At 36.4% G+C, this 21,875-nt stretch overlaps 1 protein-coding gene across 2 annotated transcripts in view; it reads left to right on the top strand.

The window, feature by feature from the left end:
* The window catches only part of SLC44A5 (solute carrier family 44 member 5), a 359,709-nt gene that overhangs the window by 253,929 nt on the left and 83,905 nt on the right, over positions 1-21,875 (top strand). The gene's annotated exons all lie outside the window — the stretch shown is intronic.

Genomic DNA, 21,875 nt, shown 5'->3' with positions numbered 1-21,875 from the left:
TGAATACAGTCCTATTTCTTTGGGTTTTTCACCTTACTGTAGCAATCCAACCATGATAAATAAGCATACTCACTTAGAATCCCAGCCTGATTTTCTGAAACAAGGTCATGTATCATAGCTTATTTGTGCTGCCCCAGCCTTTTACAGGAAGGCTCTTAAGGGATTTGTGAATTAAGTCTTCAAGTGCATTTGAAAAGCTTGCCTGGTAATTGGAAATAAAGAAACCCTTAAGTACAAGGTCACCTAACCAAAACCATTATATAAGTCATGTACCTCTCTAATATTAAGCAGTTAGAAAGACGCACATATAATTAAATGATCCATAGTATTTAGTGAATATCTATTTGCCATTCAAAGTATTACTCCTATTAGGGAAAGGTGGCAATGATTAATATTCAGTCTTTTGGGCTATGTAACCTGAAGATGAACTTAAATTCTAGGCACATAGAATGGACTTGACCTCCCTCAATGTACAAGAAAAAAGATGCACTTGACTTTGACCTTTTCTTTGGTTATATTAAGTCTTTTAGAGCACAAAACAGGGGTATTCTCTTCCATAAAAATTAATGTCATGTTGTATTTGGTCTCTGAAGACTTAACAACTAATTTTGATATTTGCTGCAGGGCAAATGAATTATAAAATTATGCTTTTAAAATACCTTTCATTTCTAGGTTTTGCATGAAGAATTTCCTTGTCTCTTATTGTTCATTTTTCTTTCTTTGAATTTCTTTGATTGCTCTTGTGGATTTTTTTTCTACTCAGATATAGCTTTATAGCATTCTCTCTTATTTTTTGAAAGATCTATTTTTGAGGATGCTGGTAGGTAGGTTTCATTAAATTTCAATATAAGCTTTTATGTAAACCATATTCCACTCAAGACTTAGATGCCACGTATTCTTAACTTTTCAGCACATTTGAATTACAAATAATAAACTTTCTTTTTTATTATAAATAATTGTCCCTTCTCTAGGCTAGCAGGGTCTAAAACCTTTGAGAAGGGTCAGAGTAATAATGGTTCAGGGAAAAAGCTTTGGAAAGTAGAGGAAAATAAGTTTTCCAACTCAGGTTCAAAAGCCAAGCATTTAACTTACTAGGGAGATGCAGTTAGAAAATTTCATAGTGCTTTAAGTAAAATTTCATAGCATATTTAAGTATTTTACTATCTATTTCCTTACTGGAGTCTATCTTCTTTCCTTTCTAGGATACATTATTATTTTGCCTGTTAATTTTTCAAAGCTTTCTGCTGACCTTCTCCTGATAGGCAATCATTTTACTGCCTATTCTCTATGATCCATTCTAGTGTAAGAAAGCTAGGATATGCCTGGTCCAAGGCAGTCCAAGCTGAGCCCATTACTAGAGTTCAACATGAACAACTTTGTCTCTCCTGCCAGAAGAATGTTGGCAGGGATGCAGGAAAGAACTGGTAGGCTTGCCTCCTTTGGGGTCTACAGAATAAAATACAAGAGAATAAAGGATAGATCTAGGTTCTTGGGCTAAAATCCTTTTCCTTCACTGCTTTTGGAAGAATTGGTGATGATTTAAATAAATCAATAATAAAAATATTTTAATAAAGTTGAAAAACTTTCTTCACCTCTAAGAAGAAGTAGATTGATAGGTATTATTGAGGTTCATGCTACAAATAAATTCAAGCTAGAAAACCTTCACACCAAATCTCAAGAAACCTATGAGCCAGGGATCAAGTTTATAAATTTTTCTATCATCTGAGTTGATATGGCATCTAGGACAAATGCTATCTCTTGTCTACTGCTCATATATTCAGAGAAGAAGTCTTCACCCCCAGTTTGAAGTAAAAAGAATAAGGAAAAGTTATATTTCTCTTTTGTACAAATATTAATGTATCCCAAAGCACACAGAAGTCTCCATAGAATCATATGGAGCTAAATAAAAATCAACATAATGCACTATTTATCAGCCTAGCATCTAAATGTCAGCATTCCTAGATTTTTGAGGAGGCCTTCTCATTTGGTAGTCCTGATGTACTTTTGTTAACTAAGCACGCATGTCTGAAGATTTTTCAGATTTGCAGATCCAGAAAGGCCTTGAAAATATGGTGTGGGGAGATGTGTGTTGGGGGTGAGATCTGGACTGGGTATTTGGAATGGGAAATGCTGAATTAACTTTGAATGCTGGTGCTAAAGAATAGGAAGCAGGCTTTTGCCCTTCAGTGTATTCAGTGTTCACTTTTCCATATAAGACATCTGCCAAGAATACCAAGGAGACTGTGCAACAGGGGAGCCACAAAAATTGGTGCTGTTCAGAAACTTTGGACCAAAACTGAAGCTTAAAGTACAATATTCAAGAGCTAGCCAAGGATGATGCTTCTGCATTGAAAGCCAGAGGACAGTGTGGGTTAACCTAGCATTTCTACCTGATGTTCTTTAGTCTTTTCCAGGGCTTTATTTATCCTGAGATTCAAGGACATGAAAACTTAAGTCAGTATATGAAGCCCATATGTGCGTGTCATGGAACTCCATTTTAGTTGACTTACTTATCTTTGCTCTTGGATAAAACAAACCAGATCACCTTGCTTAAAATTAAATATATACTCACAAAAGTCAAATGTTTAAGCATGTATATTACTTTAAGTCTATATCACAGATTTCAATGAATTCTTTAATTATATTTTTAGAAATAAATTTTCATGTATAAAAAAGGGATGGCATACCTAAACTGGAATAGTTCTATTCTGGCACCACGCTGTGAGAAATGCTACTTATCTGATGTCATGGGCCAAACATTTGTGTCCCCCCATGAAAGGTTTATGTTGAAGTCCTACTGTCTCAGTGATACTTGGAGCTAGGGCCTTTGGAGGTAGTTAGGTTCAGAGGAGGTTATGAGGTGGGGTCCTCATTGATGGGGTTAGTGCCCTTATTAGAAGAGACTAGAGAGCTAGCTCATATGAAGATACAGCAAGGCTACTATTTGTAAGTCAGAAAGAGAGCTTCCACAAGAACCTGACTGTACTGGTGCCCTGATCTTAGACTTCCAGCCTCCAGAACTGTGAGAAGTAAGTGTCAGTGTTTAAGCTACCCTGTCTATGGTCTATGGTATTACATTATAGCAACCTGAACTGAATAAGACACCTGGGATGCTCACTCTGCCCACCAGGATAATGTTTTTATTTTATTTTCAATTGTTAACTCTTTTATGATTGAACACAATATATGTGAACATTATCAGAGTAAGCACTCAACCAGGACAGTGTTTTTAAATGATGTGTGCATCCCCCTTGTTTAAGAATCTATCCTTAATTGTGTGTTCAAGAGGTTTATGATAACCACAGAAACATTAATTGAAAATAAGTGACTGAATCCTACTAAGGAATTTGGCTATACATAATTTTCCAACTGTCATCAATTTCAGCAACCAATTATATGTAGGCATCAGAACACTGTGACTGTGGTGCTACTTCTCAATTCCATTTCATTAATACATAGGAAAACTGGCTGGGGAAAGGTTTCTCAGCTCTGGTGTAAGTCCTTCCTGCGTCTAGGGCTCCCTGTGCTCCTGGCCTTTCCTGGCTCTTCCATAGATCAGCTTTTGTCTTGTACATCTTTTGTCTTGTACATCCTATCTGTACCTGGATCAGTCCAAGCCAAGGAGCCACTTTCTTGTTATCAGGGATGACTGAAAAATTGGAGCATTCCTAGTCTCTCAGTCTAAAACCATAATTTTGAATATGTAATATTCTAAGCTCTGAGATTTAATATTCTAGTCATGTGAAGTCCATTCTTCAAAGTCCAGAATTCATTTCTTCTATTTCTATTGCTCTTGGGATTTTGTTTTCTTAATCACTGATTTCACAAATTTGTTAAGTGCTAGAGATACAACGTCTTTCAGCATAATTAGCCTGCAAAAAAATGTCTGCTATAAAATGCCTCCTGTACATTTTGCAATGCTTATGAATGCATTCCATGTATTTTCATTGATCCCTGAGGCTTTTGGTGGGTAGGAAGATTATGGTTTGAATGTTACCAGAAACAATCTTCTGATTGCTAAGGAATCATTTACCCTGAGGCTACTGCAGAGCTTTGCTGGTTGAGCCGCATACCTCTGCTTTCATGCGGGCTGCACATGCATGGCAGGAATCACTGTGGCCCTGTGTTTGGTAGTGTGTGGTCATTTGTTTCATAGCCACATGAAATCCATCTGGGAGAAAAAAATATCTCATAGGAAGCAAAAGGGGGAAGATGACAGAAAAAGAGGGAAGAAATATTCTGTATTAAATCAGAATACTATCCCTACTCCCATTTTAAGCAAAAGATCTACCAGTTTCTTTGTATAACAAGTTCAGAAGGAAGTCTATTCATTCAACAAATACTTATTAACTTCTAATTAGACAGTGTGCTAGAAATAAAGATGTAGAGATAATTAAGTCCCAGGTTCTACCTTCAAGTTTCCCATATTCTAGTGGCAGAGACAAATACATATAAATAATTAAAAGAGTGCGCTGCTACAGAGGTAGACAAAGTTGGTGAGGGAGCACAAAAGAGGGATCCACTTTTTAACCCAATGTGGCCAATAATTGCTTCCCAGAGGAGGTAACATTTAAGCCAGGTCTTGATATTTTGACAGGTAGTAAGGGTGAAAGGGCATTCAAGACAGAGAAAAGACATTATTAGTTGAGCCACGTGAAATAGCCATTTTTTAAAGGTCAAAAACAGTTAAGTATCAGAAATTTTGTATGGTTCAACCAAATAAAAGGCACTAAGATTTGAGGGAATTATTTAGAAAATAATTTTGAGGAGCATAGTACGGGCCAGACTAAGTTGTTTGGATTTTATTTTATAAGCAATTGAGGATCTTAAGAGGTTCTGACCAATGGATTTACATGTCAAGTTCTGTACTTTATAAAGAGTGGGAGATGGGTCAGAGAGAACAGGATGCTTTTTGGAGGCTGTGGTATCAGTTCAGACAAGAGATGATGAGGCTTTGACCTAGACAGTGGCAGTGAGATTGGAAAGAAATAAAGAAAACACTGTAAGATGGAAAAAGGGCAATCCTCTAGATGTGGGGGATGAGAAAGGAGTCAAGAATGGCAGGATTTTTAGTTTGTGTAGATAGAAGTAGTCAAGGAAAAGAGTAAATGTTTGGACTTCTAGGAGGAAGAGTGAATTCAGTTTTGGACATTTGAGTTTAAAATGAAGCACTTGCATTCAGGAGAGAGATACGGCTGTTCACAGCGGAAGCCTTGGAAACCATGATATAGATGAGATCACCTTAGATTAGCAGAAAGAGTTGGAAGATGAGGTAGTTCAGAAAAGAGAACGCTGAGATTCTGCCAACATTAAGATGCAGGCAGAGAAAGTACAGACCAGGAAGAAGAATAAGGAGCAGAAGAGGTGGAAAAGGTGTGTGTGCGAGAGTATTTTTTTGGAAGACCAGATAAAAGAGGATTTTGAGGGTGGAGGGGTGGTTAATTATGGTTTCCTGCGAAACCCATGTTTGGAGGTACACTGAAAGTATGTCATATTTAAGTGTCCTGCCTAGTAAAACAAGAACCAATATTAAATATTACTGGGAGATTTCAGGCCTTAGATGGTAGAAAAATGAAGATATTTTAGAATAGTACAAATTGTTTCTGGCCCTAAAGCTTTTTAATTTAAGCTTTTGCATATGGATTTATATGGTGGCAACACTTTACAGTTCAATCTATATCAAAGTTCTGGTTTCCTGCTTTTCCTTGTGCTTCCTCAGCACACATTCATGGGCACACACTCCTGACTATGGGGAGCTTTACAGATGTTGCATAATTCATCTTCTGCTCTTTAACTGCATTATGGATAGAAATAACTTTTGCTGGAGACTAAGGTAAGGGGTATTTAAAGATTTGCCAGGTGTTAGCTTTACACAGAACCTAAATTCTCAGATTGTGATTCTCAAGGCAATCTTTACCTCAAGAAGAAAGCCCAGATTGAGAAGAGGTTGTATTTTGAGTATTTTCCCCTCTATTTGTAGCATGATGAAGCAGAAAAGAATGACTAAAAGCTGCTGTTCAACTACTTAAAATTAAGACTTTATTCTTCTGGGAAAACTCTAAGTGAACACAAACTAAGATGAAGCAATCATATTAATATGCCATCTAAATTTAAGATAGAATTTGATGGATTGAAATTCTGAAAAGCTACTGCTGACCTCGACAGAAGTGAGGATGAAGAGTCAGAGATGGCTCAGAGTTACTTGATGATTCCCCAAGAAAAGAGTTTTAGGAGTCCCAGTTACATTTCCAAATCCTTGCATCAATTAAACAAGTGCTTCTTGTGCCCAGCATATTTGATTTTGGCCTTCTTAAGTCTTTAGGCAGTATCTCAGCTATTATTGCTGCTACTGCAACCCAGAGCCAATTAAAATCTAAGGACAGGCTGCTCCTCCATGCACTTCAGCATATTTATCCAGTAACTGAAAGGTGAAGTAAGGGTGAGAGTCTGCAAATCTCCCAGCTTTTAATAATAAACGGCCACTAAATGCACACAGTTTTTGCATCAAAGTATGAAAGGTGATGCTGGTATGTTTCTTGTTAGCCAGCGTTTATCAGCATTGGATTGGAGGTAGTCCTAACAGTAACCCTTCTGGGGACAGGCTACACAGATAAGAAATCGAGGTAGATTCCCCAAGTGTATTAATGGGAGAGATGTGGGTCGGTTGAGTGGATTTTTGGCTGCTGAAAAATAATAGTAGTATTAAAAAGGAACCAAACAGAAATGTTTTAAGGAAGTGAACAATTGATACAAAGAAGAGATGCTCTTGAACTTTGCTCTAGTGTACAACCTTTATTATTTGACTGTGATAATCACTTAAACTATAAAGGAAAAGTAGAGAAATTAAATTTCGGGTAATTTACTAAGCATTCTCCACCTATTTCCTTTTGCACACATATAAAATGCTACTTTTATAATTGGATGTGTGTATCTGCTTTTAGATATTCTCTAAACCCAAACAGATTTCAGTACATTTCCCTACATATGGCCTCTATGTGTTTTCCTTTTCTTGTATCACAGTTATTCTTTCTCTGCATTTTTCTCGACCTTGATCTTGTTTCTCTGTCACCTCTTTTGCTTTTTCTTCTCCTCCTCTTCTCCTTTTCTTCTTTTTCCTCTTCTCTTTACCTTAATTGCTCTTATTTTCCTCAGGAGCTCTACGGCATCCTTTCATTTCTTTTCTTCTTTAAATCTCTTTCCAGCTCACCACCTCTTGGGTTTGCCCTGCCTTCTTGTCTCTTTGCTTTCTTCTCTGTTACCCTGCCTCTGCCCACTGATGTGTAATTGGCAGAAGCTACAAACAACACAGTTCAATGACTTGTCTCATGTTTTGTTAGTGGTGGACAGTCCACGTCCAGGAGCATTCATGGCCCTGCTCCTCTGATGTGGCCTTGGGGATTAAACCAACAATGGAGCAACCCTTTACGTCCATCACAGAAAAGACGGATGCCAGCCAACCCCATTCACTGCAGAAAATTGAAAAATAAGGGTTTTTGATCTCCAAAATCTCAGAGAAAATATATTTTTATCAGGTTGATGTAGTAGAAACAGAGTAACTTAAAGACTGTAGGAGAGATGAAATATAAGATTTGGTGCCCAAAGATTTGTGCCCTTTTCTCCCTCTGTGTCAAAACAATTAGGGAAAAACCTATTCACTTCCATTCCAGTCCAGGGGGCATTTTTGTTGAGCTCTCTCCATGCTGTGGCATTTATCTTCACAATACCCTGGTGACCCAGGGAAACAGACAAGCGTGGGAGGTGGGTGCTGCTGATGGAGCAGGACTGGTCCTGGCTTCATTCTCTCCTGCCTGCCCACCATCCTAGGTCAGCCCTCATTCACCTAATTCTCATCCTTCTCATCACATGCTTTATCCCAATTCCTTCTTCATCTGGGTGCCAAATAAATCTAACATACTGTTTTTGATATATTACTCCTCTATTCAAGAACTTTTAGTAGAAAATGAACTGAAGTTGTGGTCAGCAGTTATCTAATTTGTAAAAGTGATGTGTTACTAATAGCTCTCATATCAGCTTTACAGAGGTTAGCGATTCAAATGAGATAATATATAACAAAGTGAGTCATGAACTGTCAATTCCTTTAACATACCATATAGTGTAACTGTGGATTTCCTTGATAGACAAGTCCCAACTGAGGACCACTCTCTTATTCCATGTACCAACCTCTTCTTGTACTGTCATTCCCTTTTCTATGTTTTGTTCACACTCACCAGCTCTCAGTACAACCTCATATTAATTGCTCTTAGGGCCTTTGCATTTGTTGTTTTGTATAATCTTATAAAATACATTTGCTATTTAATAATAATAGTTGCAGAGAAAAACACATTCTTTGGCATAATACATTGGGTTGACTGGAAATAATTAGAATAGGCAAGTCTTACTATTTTTTATGATTATTTAAATAAATCTCATCAATAGCTGTGGTATATTCTGTAATTTGTATCCCTGAACATCCGTTCCAAACCATCTTCCTTTGCACCTTCTCTATTATAGAAGCCGAAAAGCCAAACACTCAATTTTCCTAACTACTTCCCAGGCAAGGATGGCCATGAGACACAGTTCTGGCCAATGAGCTAAAGGGGAAGTCTGCCAGGAAGGACCTTCTTTTCTAAAGAAAAAGAAAAAGCTTTATTGAAGAGATTCAGGTATCTTAAGTGTAGCAGTCAACTTAGGACATGAGGTATAAGCATGAAGATATATGTCTACAAGCCAAGGATGAGGGGCACAGAAAGATGAAATGAGTCAGGTTCCAACAGCACCACTGAATGGTACACCACACTCACTTAGGACTGTCAACTGCAGGACTGTTTGTCATATGACACAAGTAAATTCCTTGGAATTTAAGCCACTGGTTCTGGTGTAAGTTTTGTGATATTTGCAACTGAACACATTCCTGATACATTTATGTTCAGATTTAAATTTGATTAGACAGAGACTGTATTTAATAATTCCAAATCAGTGAACATTTGGAAAACATTTAGCATTATCTTAAAAACCCTAAAAACTTTAAGCCCTTTTCAAAATTAATAACAATTACCTTATCCTTCTGTTAGTACTTTGTTATAGTAAACAGCTTACAGAATAAAATGTATTGGCAAATAGTTGCAGAAAAGAGCAGTTTATCTTACTACTTCAAGCTCTTGACAAATGATTGGAATTGTTTAGTTGAAAACTTTGAGAAGAGAGACAGGATTTTTATGCATTTTTGAAAGTGTCTACAATATATTAATATCTAATTTTCATTAGATAATCTTTGGCTTATTCATTCAGTGGACGTGTTGAATGCCACTGCTTTTTTGCTATGGACAAGTCATGAAAACTTTTCCCTTACTTTACCATCTCACAAATCTGTTAATTTTTCTGTCTAAATAAAATCAGTAGAGATCTCCCATTTTTACAGTAAAGTTTACCAACAGCAAACTAATATAATGCTTAATATTACTTAAGACAGATATGTTGCATTTATTGTTTTCCTCGGAAAGTGAAATAATTGCCAAAACAAATAAGTAAAAAATGATTATGATGGGGATATCTTGTTTTACACATGTATGATTTAAATCATAATGGCCAAAATTCAATCTTTCAATCAAGATTAGTAGGTAGATCTATAAGCCCAATAAAGGATTTTACTTGGAGTATATCCCTAATGACTTTATATCCATATAGGTATAGCTTAATTTATATTGAATTAAGTTAATTTCTTCCCTGACTTCATTCATCTTAATGGCTAGCAGTTGACATTATTTCTCAGGTTTTTTTCTGTTTCTAAGAGATGCCAAATACTCAAATGACTTCATGTTTTAGAAATTAGTTATTTTTGGTTATTACATGTGTTTGATGCACAATTTAAAAATTACAAAAGGATATACAGTGAAGATCAGATCTCCCTCACCTCTTCCCAGACACACAGCTCTTTGAAGCAACTCCTATTTCCAGTTCCTCATACAATCTTATTTAAAATCATTTCAAATATTCTCTTTTATCTAATGGACACTTAAACAATTATAAGTATAAAAATATTTTAAGATTGAGGTGATTACATTGCTAAAATGATTTCCAAAACTGAAGTTTTACTTCTTGTTCTGAAAGTACAAGGATGATTGTAGGGCATCCTGATAAAGATTGGTGTAGAGATAATAAAACACCCTGTAAGCAGGGTGAAAGTTCTGAGATCACCCCTGAACCAGTATTATTTTAAGGAAAATAACAGAGGTGTCTTCATTACTCAAGTCTGCTAAATACATGGAAAGGAAATGACAAAAGAGACACAACATCAAACATGAAGATTAATGAAAGACTAACGAAAGTTTAAAGGCCATTGCTGTTTTCATTCTATGCTGTGTCTCAAACAAGAATTAGGGGTCTTTATCTTATAAAACTCATGAGAGTATTGCATTGCTCATTGGTAGATGAAGGTGTGATTTGTAAGATGTTTTAATAAGACATTTATGGATGCATTTTTTCAATTTTGTTCCCCCTTGTGAATGTCAAGCAATGAGAAAGATTAATAAGGCAACAATCTCTCATCCCCTCATGCACTTTTAAAACTATTTTTTGTTTAAAGAATTTAAAAAATTGTTTTTAATTTCAGTCATAGTGAACAAGAAAAATATCAAAGAGCAAAAGCTTATTTTATAAACATATTTTGAGGGGATCAGAAAGAAATTAGTATAATGAGATAAGTCAACTCTTTATCTGTGGTTGTCAAATGCAGTCCATGAGTCTTAGATTTTTGCTTACAAATTCAATTTGTGTCCATTAAGGAAGTTTTGAAAAAATAGAAAAAAGTCAAAGAGATAATCTCACTTTTTAAATATATTCTTTTGTCCTGTTAAGCATTTACATACATATATATTAACACATATTACCATATTACATGTTCTTAATGATTTTTACTCAATATATTATAAACGTGTTTTCATATAATTATTGTTCTAAAACTTGTTTCAAACTTTTCTTTATTATAAACAGTGCAGTGTTTTAAGCCTTTATTAACTCTTGCTTCTTTTATTTACGTTTCCATGGTGTAAATTACTAGAAAGGAAATCACTAGATCAAAGGGCATGCAATTTTCTAAAGTTTCCATCACCAGTAGGCAATGTTTTCTTTTAATTAAAATTTTGGGTGACAAATTGTAATCTCATTTTAATATACATGCCTTTGATTACTAAAAATATTAACTTTTTATCATATTATTAGGAGACATGAGGTTTTTATTTTAATAGCTGAATTAAATAGCCATCCCATTTGTGAGAATTTTCAGAACTTCATTTCAACAAATATTTTTGACCACCTACTCTGTTTCTATATAGAAGGGATTCTAACTTATCCCAAAATTAAAGAGCAGTCTAAACTGATGTGGATTCCCTGTAAACTTAGTTGGTAACTTTGGACTAATGTCCCAAGGCTGTTCTAAGCTGGATCTTGAACATCTCTCCTATGTATTACTTTTGGTCCACGGTGCCAAATGTAACCTGGGAAATAACTATGATCTACCTCTCACTTTACTAGAAATTTACTGAGTGGGTTCCTCCCACTGACAGATTCTTGATATTATGCAAGTTTTACACAGATGATGAATACCATAGTAAGACCAATTTTGTCTGATCTTGTCCTGCTTTAAACAAATGAGACATTTATATAAGTATCACTTAAACATGTCTATATAAGCAAATGAGGTTTTATATCCCCTTTATAAATAGAAAATATGTGTCATAGCCAGGTACAGCTACTTTCCCAAGGCAGTAGAACCTATATGCAAACAGGATGGAAGAGATCAACCATAAAGGATAGGGAAGCTTTTAAGATCTAATATAGAAGAACTAAATAAAGCAGGTACAATACCAAATTTCACCTTATATGATCTAATATATTTGAAAGACATTATCAATATCATCCTATAATTCCCGATATCAAGTTATTTTTCAGCAAGTTTAAAATGTGCCAAAAATAACATTCCCTCAAAACCAGCAGTCCTTTCTCAAAAATTGGATGCCAGAATTATCTTCTAAGATAAATGTAACCTTAAAGTCATCCTTAAAAATTTTGAGAGACTTGAAAAACTTGCATTAAGATTGAACACCTGAGAAAACAAGTTTTCCTGTAATTAAAAGCTCATTTGTGCCTTCCTGTAAGTTTCTGATTGAGTAACAGTAGAAATCTCTAACATAATCTTTAATCTGTTACTGGTCTTATAGAAATGGCTGATATAACTTGCTTATTTTTAAAACCTCAGCTTTCACACGCACACTAAAATGGTGCATGGCATGATCTAAAGCTGCAGGAACAGAACAACAGAGAATTTTAGACAAAGTGTCTGGGAAGGAGAAGAGAAGCCAGAAGCAAGGGGGAAGGATACAATTAACCCCTCCAAGTAACAAAGCTCTTAGAGAATGCTCCTCTCACAAAATTGCCAGGTTCTCCACTAACAGTGAAGGGTGGAGGAATAGAGAGGTAAAGTATTTTTTAACTTACATGGAACTTTACCCTCAAATAGCTGCAAATGTTTTGAGTCTGCTGACTAACAAGCATCATCGCAGATGATCTGTCCAACTGAAGCCACACTCTGTAATTTGCCAAGTGTATCTTGGTGAAGATTGTAGTATGGCCCCAAAATGCTCTATCCTCTAATAAAGCCTCTGGGAAGTGAAGCAGTCATTCCATTTCCTGGAACGACTTGTGCAGTAAGACTCTGAGAGCTAACAGACAGCTTAATGGCATCGTGCAGGTGCTGGCAGAACCACAGAGGAGCAATGTGTCTAAACTGTGAGTTATAAATACAGCCGTGCTGTAGACAGATGTACCCAGATGACACCAAGAACTTTTGAATGAGAGGTGATTGATCATCCAACTGGAGTCACGGGCAGTGGACAGTCCCTAAACTGACTCATTAGGCACAAATGGATGATCTGGCAAAGGATAATGACTTTTAGGACTTCCATTCTTGCTCTAATACTTGATATTAATGACCTTTCTGGATGGTTGATGTCACTGAAATTTTATCTGCCACAATGTCAGAAAACCAGCAAATGAATCTGTTTCTGGCTGAAGGTAGAAAGCTGTCCCTGAAAAGGAAACACAATGACAGCTGTTGTAGAATAAGGCCTGGTATGAAACTGAAATCGGCACTTAAACAAAATTATCTTATTACCTCCTAATTTGATCTAATAGGTGGTGTGTGTGTGTGTGTGTGTGTGTGTGATTTATTTTACTGGAGACAGTAATGTCCAGGTGGTGGTCCTAAGATTGACCAAAAAATTGACCCCCTAGAAAACATATGCACTATACAGGGGTCCTCCCATCACAAAATCTGAAATTTGAAACACAGCACTTTGAATTTCACCAGATCCTGCTTACAATGCATCAGCCTGTCAGAGGTGTGTCTTATTAATCACTCATGAAACACAGATTGCTGTATGTTTGTAGCATGCACAGCTCTGTGCTACATGCTGCCATAGAGGTCTTTATGGCCTAGGTTAGAGGTTGACAAACTTTTTCTATAAAAATGCAGTTAGTAAATATTTTAGGCTTTGTAATCCAGATGATTTCTATTGCAACTTTGTAACAACCCAGCCATTATAACACAAAAGTAGCCATAGGCAATCTATACATGAATGAGTATGGCTATTTTCCAAAAATCTTTATTTATAGACACTAAAATTTGAATTTTGTATAACCCATATGTCACAAAACAGTAATCTTTTTCTGATTTTTTTTCAGATATGATTATTCATTTGATTTTTATACTTGATTTATATGTGAATCCCACATTTCTCCCTTATATTTTTTTTAATAAAATGCTGAAGTGGTAGGTAGATGCAAGATAAAGGTAGAAAACATAATTTAGTGCTGTAAGAGGGCAAATGTAGATGATCAGGTCTGTGCCTATAGACTAAGTATTAATCGGAACTCAACCAATAATTTTTATGATTTTTTTAAACCACTTAAAAATATAAAAACATTCTTAGCTCTTAAGCTGTACAAAAACAGGCAGCAGGCCTAGGGGGTGTAGTTTGCCACCTCCTGGTCTGTGTTATAATAGATGGAAGATACTTGCCTTAAAGATGCACGAACAAAATTTCTGTATGTCTACAGAGAGTAGAGGATCTCTTCTAGTTGAAAACTTCATGGAGGTGGTGATATTTGAACTGGTTTGAGGGTCAGGATTAAAATATTTTTTTAATTTTTAGATTCTTATTTATATCTACATTAACTTACTTGATACACATATTAAGTTTATTCTTAGTAAAATTTTTAATACAAATATCATATGACATTGAACAAGTATATTCCTCTACATAGAGGGCTAGCAATGATTATCATGTTTTCCTTGCTGAGGAAACATTTTTTTAAATGTGGTTAGAACACTTAACATGAGATCTACCCTCTCAACAAATTTTAAGCACCCAATACAGTGTTGTAAACTAGAGGCACAATGTTATACTGCAGATCTCTAGAACTTACTCATTTTGCATAACTGAAACATGCCCATTGAACAGCAGCTCCCATTTGCCTCCCTACCGGACCCTGGTAACCAGCACTCAACTTTCTATTCCTATGAGTTGGACTGTTTTGATTATCTCATTCTAAGTGGAATCATGCTATATTTGTTCTTCAGTGACTAGCTTACTTTGCTTAGCATAATATTCTCCTGGTTCATCACATCCAAAAGAATTGAAACCAAGATTGCAAATAGATATCTGCACTCCCGTGTTCACTACAGCATTATTCACAATTGCTAATGTGTGGAAACAATGTAAATGCATATTGACAAATGAACGGATTTTTAAAATGTAGTATATACACACAATGGATGATCATTCAGCCCTAAAAAAGAAGGGGATCTGACTTATTAAGAGAAAAAGAGAATCTACACACATCAACAGAATCAGAAATGAGAAAGGAAAAATTATGATGGACCACAGAAAAATACAAAGAATCATTAGAGAATACTATGAGAATCTATATACTAACAAGCTGGAAAACCTAGAAGAAATGGACAACTTCCTAGAAAAATACAACCTTCCAAGATGGACCAAGGAAGAAATAGAAAATCTAAACAGACCAATTACCAGCAATGAAATTGAATCACTAATAAAAAAACTACCAAAGAGCAAAATCCCAGGGCCAGTTGGATTCATCTCAGAATTTTATCAGACATACAGAGAAAACATAATACCCATTCTCCTTAAAGTTTTCCAAAAAATAGAAGAGAAGGGAATACTTCCAAACTCATTCTATGAAGCCCCCATCACTCTAATACCAAACCCAGGCAAAGACCCCACAAAGAAGAAACTTACAGACCAATAGCCCTGATGAACATAGATACAAAAATACTGAACAAAATATTAGCAAACCAAATTCAAAAATAAATCAAGAGGATCATACACCATGACCAAGTGGGATTCATCTCAGGATGCAAGGATGGTACAACATTCAAAAATCTATCAACATCATCCACCACATCAACAAAAAAGACAAAAACCACATGATCATCTTCACAGATGCGGAAAAAACATTTGACAAAATTCAACATTCATTCATGATAAAAACTCTCAACAAAATGTGTATAAAGGGCAAGTAACTCAACATAATAAAGGCCATATATGACAAACCCACAGCTTTTCTGCTAAGATCGGGAACAAGACAGGGATGCCCACTCTCTCCTGTTATTCAACTAGTACTGGAGGTCCTAGCCATGGCAATCAGACAAAACAAAGAAATACAAGGCATCCAGACTGCTAAAGAAGAAGCCAAACTGTCACTATTTGCAGTTGACATGATATTGTACATAAAAAACCCTAAAGACTCCAATCCAAAACTACTAAAACTAATATCGGAATACAGCAAAGTTGCAGGATACAAAATTAATACACAGAAATCTGTGGCATTCCTATACACTAATGATGAACTAGGAGAAAGAGAAATCAGGAAAACAATTCCATTCACAATTGCATCAAAAAGAATAAAATACCTAGGAAAAAACCTAACCAAGGACGTGAAAGACCTATACCCTGAAAACTGCAAGACACTCTTAAGAGAAATTAAAGAGGACACTAACAAATGGAAACTCATCCCATTCTCTTGGCTAGGAAGAATTAATATTGTCAAAATGGCCATCCTGCCTAAAGCAATCTACAAATTCAATGCAATTCCTATCAAAATATCAACAGCATTCTTCAACGAACTGGAACAAATAGTTCCAAAATTCATATGGCACCACCAAAGACCCTGAATAGCCAAAGCAATTCTGAGAAGGAAGAATAAAGTGGGAGGGATCTCACTCCCCAACTTCAAGCTCTACTACAAAGCCACATTAATCAAGACAATTTGGTACTGGCACAAGAACAGACCCACAGACCAGTGGAACAGGGTAGAGAGTCCAGATATTAACCCAAACATATATGGTCAATTAATATATGATAAAGGAGCCATGGACATACAATGGGGAAGTGACAGCCTCTTTAACAGCTGGTGTTGGCAAAACTGGACAGCTACATATAGAAGAATGAAACTGGATCATTGTCTAACCCCATACACAAAAGTAAATCTGAAATGGATCAAAGACCTGAATGTAAGTCATGAAACCATAAAACTCTTAGAAAAAAACATAGGCAAAAATCTCTTAGACATAAACATGAGTGACCTCTTCATGAACATATCTCCCTGGGCAAAGGAAACAAAAGCAAAAATGAACAGGTGGGACTATATCAAGCTGAAAAGCTTCTGTACAGCAAAGGACACCATCAATAGAACAAAAAGGTATCCTACAGTATGGGAGAATATATTCATAAATGAAAGATCCGATAAAGGGTTGACATCCAAAATATATAAAGAGCTCATGCACCTCAACAAACAAAAAGTGAATAATCCAATTAAAAAATGGACAGAGGAGCTGAACAGACAGTTCTCCAAAGAAGAAATTCAGATGGCCAACAGACAATGAAAAGATGCTCCACATGGCTAGTCATCAGAGAAATGCAAATTAAAAGCACAGTGAGATATCACCTCACACCAGTAAGGATCACCACCATCCAAAAGACAAACAACAACAAATATTGGCCATGTTGTGGAGAAAGGGGAGCCCCTCCTACACTGCTGGTGGGAATGTAAACTAGTTCAACCATTGTGGAAAGCAGTATGGAGGTTCCTCAAAAAGCTCAAAATAGAAATACCATTTGACCCAGGAATTCCACTTCTAGGAATTTACCCTAAGAATGCAGCAGCCCAGTTTGAAAAAGACATATGCACCCCTATGTTTATCACAGCACTATTTACAATAGCCAAGAAATGGAAGCAACCTAAGTGTCCATCAGTAGATGAATGGATAAAGAAGATGTGGTACATATACACAATGGACTATTATTCAGCCATAAAAACAAAACAAATCCTACTATTTGCAACAACATGGATGGAGCTAGAGGGCATTATGCTCAGTGAAATAAGCCAAGCAGAGAAAGAGAAATACCAAATGATTTCACTCATATGTGGACTATAAGAACAAAGGAAAAAGTGAAGGAACAAAACAGCAGCAGAATCACAGAACCCAAGAATGGACTAACAGTTACCAAAGGGAAAGGGACTGGGGAGGATGGGTGGGAAGGAAGGGATAAGGGGGGGAATAAAGAAAGGGGGCATTATGATTAGCATGTATAACTTGTGGGGGGCACGGGGAGGGCTGTGCAACACAGAGAAGACAAGTAGTGATTTTACAGCATCTTACTACGCTGACGGACAGTGACTGTAATGGGGTTTGTGGGGTGGACTTGGTGATGTGGGGAGTCTAGTAAATATAATGTTCCTCATGTAATCGTAGATTAATGATACCAAAAAAAAAGAAAAGCAAAAGAAAAAACAAAGGGGATCTGATCACATGAAGAATGGAATTTTATAGGTAGGGTAGAGAGCCACACAGAGGCACTTTGTAGTAAAAGGGAGCATTTGATAATGGTTACTACCAGACATTAGTTATAAACCCTGATTGTCCCATGCTAATTGGGACATATGGTAACTCCAAAAGGAGGAGCCTAAAGGGGACATCAGCAGAGAGCCCTAAATGTGGTCAAGGGAGAGCACATGATGTAGTCAATGAATGAAAAAGTCCAAGTTGATTGAAGCACAGTGAGATGAATAGTGGGAGATAAAGCTAGAAAGACAGCTTTATCCTGAGGCATGAACAAGGAGTAAACTTGTAGATTCTTAATCTTAAAGCTAAGACATTTTGGAAATTATTTAATAGGTGATGGAGAGGTACAGCAATTTTGTAAACAACGAAGTAACATCATCACATGTGAGTGATGTGCAGTATGACTCAGATTAGAGAGAGACTGTGTGCAGGAACCCAATTAAGAGACTGTGTCAATAGTTTGAAGAGAGGATAGAGAATCTGAACTACATTCAGGCAGCAGGAATAGAAAAGAAATGGTGAATGAAAGACTCATCTGGGAGAAGGAGTCAAGAGAACTTGTCAATTGAATATTAAAGATATGCTAGGAAAAGGAGTGAAAGGAAACTCCTGACATTTTAAGTTGAAGTGCCCATAGGCATATTGTATTTGTGGGTTAGAGATAGGAGGGAAAGGGAAATCTGTAAGTGCATATATAACTGGGGTCTCTGGGCAAGTTGGGGTTCCTATGGCCAGGATCCTCACTGAACTTAAACCACTTGATGATGTAGCTGGCCTGTTGCCAGGCTACCGCTTCCACACCTTCAGGCAGTAAGCCATTATTGTGCTGTATAGAGAGCTCGGCCCAGTGCTCTGGGCGGAGGCAGAGACACTAGTGGTCGACCTACCGCCAGGAGAACAAGCCGTGTAATAAATCCTTTCACCCCAAAGAACGTTTGCTGTCAATTTCTTTGGTCACACTGAATCCATAGTGAACTTGGCTGGGGCTCAAACCCATTGGCAAGACAGGGTACTATTCTTCTTGTAATTTGGAAAAGTAGATATAAAGTAGCAATGGTGCTTTATAAGTTTAACTTTTGCAAATACTTTTATGCCGGGGCAGAGCTCCATCTGAATAAAGTTTTGAATAGCTTTTTGATAAATGTGTGAGCTGCTTGTTTTGAAAAAGTTGGACTTGGATTTGGAAGGAGGGTAAGGGAGGAGCTTATGGCATATTTCTCTATAACTATTTTTTCCATCTTCTTTCTGGGACCCAGTGGGATGCAACCTATTTTTAGCTTACTACAGTGGATTTTAGTGTTTGCTGTGAAAGTAAAAATGAGCCCACCTGAGAACAAGGTATAGCTGCGACAGGCCTCTAACTAGAATATGTTTCAGAATGATTTTCAACCATGAGTGGTATCACTCAGTTGCCTCAGTAGCTGTCTTGAGAGTCTTAAAAGTTATTTAAATTAACTTCTTGGTTTTTAAAAATAAGTCATTTTCTACAGAACACCTAGGATGGGACAGATGCTCTGAAATCAAAAGAAAAGCATGATAAGGGGATACAACTAAAAATTTGAATTAAGTTTATGCCATGTTCCTGACTCACAAAATGGTGCCCAGGCTATATTTTATGTTGTGTTGAAATTCAAATTTCAAGTAATTTTCTAAGCAGTAACTTTTTCTGGAGAATATATGCCTAAGGCAAAGAAAAACAGATAAATTGGTGGGGAAAAATGGCAGTAATTTTGATTACCTGGAGGTACACACACAAACCCCTATTTTAAAAGGAAATTTCTAAAATAGCAAAGGGAATCAAATCACTATAGGAACCAATTCAGAAATATGAATGTCTTTCTGATCTAGGAAAACTTTCCTTCTTTTTGAGATATTGAATTTTCCATTCATAATTTTTAGTTTGTTCAACATTCTTCTGTGTTTAAACAAGATAAAATTAACCAGACTGGCTTTGGGGTATGGTCTGCTGTTTCTCTAAAGCATTGTACCAGACAAGCAAAGCAGACTTGAATACATTATCCTCCCTACCTCCGGAACAGAATTCCTGAGCTGCTCAAGCTGTGAATTATTGAGAAACGCTATCCCTCCCTCGATGAGAGACTGCTAGGGGGATCAGCTGTGTGGGGATGGAGTAGTCCCTGAGGTTGTAGCCTCTCCTTGGCCCCCAAAAGAAGAGAAATCATAGCCGTAACCCCTATAGGGAACCAAAACTCCAACTGATGCCTGTTCATCAGTGCCAGTAGCTGAAGAGTGTGGGTTTTACTTTTTGAAATTCTCCTTTTCATCTCTGCTTCTTTCCTTGTGCCCTGTCCTTTGAAATTGGTAAGTTTCTTTCCCTCATCTTTCTCGTATGTTTAGCTCTTCCTGTGCTTTCTATGTAACATTATAAGTATGTAACATTATAATACTGTGTAACATTAGGTCACTATAAATATGCATTACAGTATATATTCTAACATAAATATATAGATATAAACATATTATATAATTACAGCTGGCCAACCTGGCTGGTACTTCTGATCATATCCCTCTCTCCCTTTTCTTGGTAGTTATGGTTACTCAGGAGGGCTTTGACAACTTCAAGATTTCTAATTAAAGCATGCCAGAGTTCTAGTTTTCTCTCCTAGTTCCTTACCTGCAGGTATTTCTTATTAGGTCTCATGCTATTTAACAACTGCTCTGCCAGGATGAGAACCTGATCCTGCGTTGATGCTGAATAGGATGTGTCAGAATAGATGCGAGCCATATACTCCCCTCACCCCCAAGCAGGTTTATGGTTGTTGACCAAAGAAATTGAGAGCACTTTTTTTCTCTTCTTTTTCTTCTTATTCTCGTAATTCTTAAACCCAGATGAAATTTAAAATCCCTGGGTTGAAATCAGATTTAAACAAATGATTGTTTCTGGATTGATCATGATTAACTTAATGAAAGAGCCACTTCCTATTGTGAGGTAGAGTAGTTGAGACATATGTGGAGTTTAAGATATGGCCAATTTGAGTCTTTACAAAAATTATAGTGCTATTAGAATAACTACTAAATGAAAAAGGTTAGGCTTTGGAGACCTAGATATTTGCTTCTGTAACTACCCTTCTCTCATGGACCTTAAATATGTCAACTTACCTTACTAAACCTCTAAAAATCTAGAGGTATTCTCAGCAAACTCACCAAGTATATATGTGAAAGCAGTAAAGGCATCACAGGGCTTTATCAATCAAGGTATTACTGTCTGTTACTGTACAATTATTTTTCATTATTATGACTACTACCACCATGAAAAGCAGTGCCTGCACTAAAAGATTAAAGCATATCCATATACCCTCAAGAGCAAAGAGGTTTTGCTATGAAAACTCTTGTGTGCAATTTTAATCCTGTCAAATAGGTTGGTCTTTTTCTTTACTAATAGATTCCTTATTAACTTTTACATAAAGAATGGTTTTATTAATTCTCACTTTCAAAATATATCTTCCACCTTCCAGAATACTTATAAACTGAACAAGACACAATATAGTGAATAGGAAATACATCAGCTGAAAACCTGGAGTACTCCTGCTGGATCTTGGCTTGACTTGGGAATGCTTAGCAAATCACTGAGTCTTCTATGAGTCAAATTTTCTCTAAACCCAATTTGACTATGTAGCTTACAAAATAGCTGGAAAAATTACAGATTTGAGCTATTTCATTTTTAAAAAGCAGTATATACATTGTTGTTAGAATAGTTGCAACTATGTAGCCGATCCTTTATTTAATAATTATACTCTTACTGTGTGTCTGTAGAAAGATAATGGAGGAAAGGAGGAGTGGATGATGGCTAAGTTTTTTTCACTATGTTGTGTTGGGAAGGCATGAAGAAGAAAGAAATCAAATAGCTTAAATTATAATTTCAAATAAAAATAGTTATTTGATGTTGGTATACCCTAATCTCTAAAAAGCCTTACAAATAAAGAACTGAGAG

The sequence above is a fragment of the Manis pentadactyla genome, chromosome 4, assembly GCF_030020395.1.
Source record: "Manis pentadactyla isolate mManPen7 chromosome 4, mManPen7.hap1, whole genome shotgun sequence".
Taxonomy (NCBI): domain Eukaryota; kingdom Metazoa; phylum Chordata; class Mammalia; order Pholidota; family Manidae; genus Manis; species Manis pentadactyla.
Note: the sequence above shows the minus strand (reverse complement) of the source record. Positions and strands in the feature narration are given on the sequence as shown.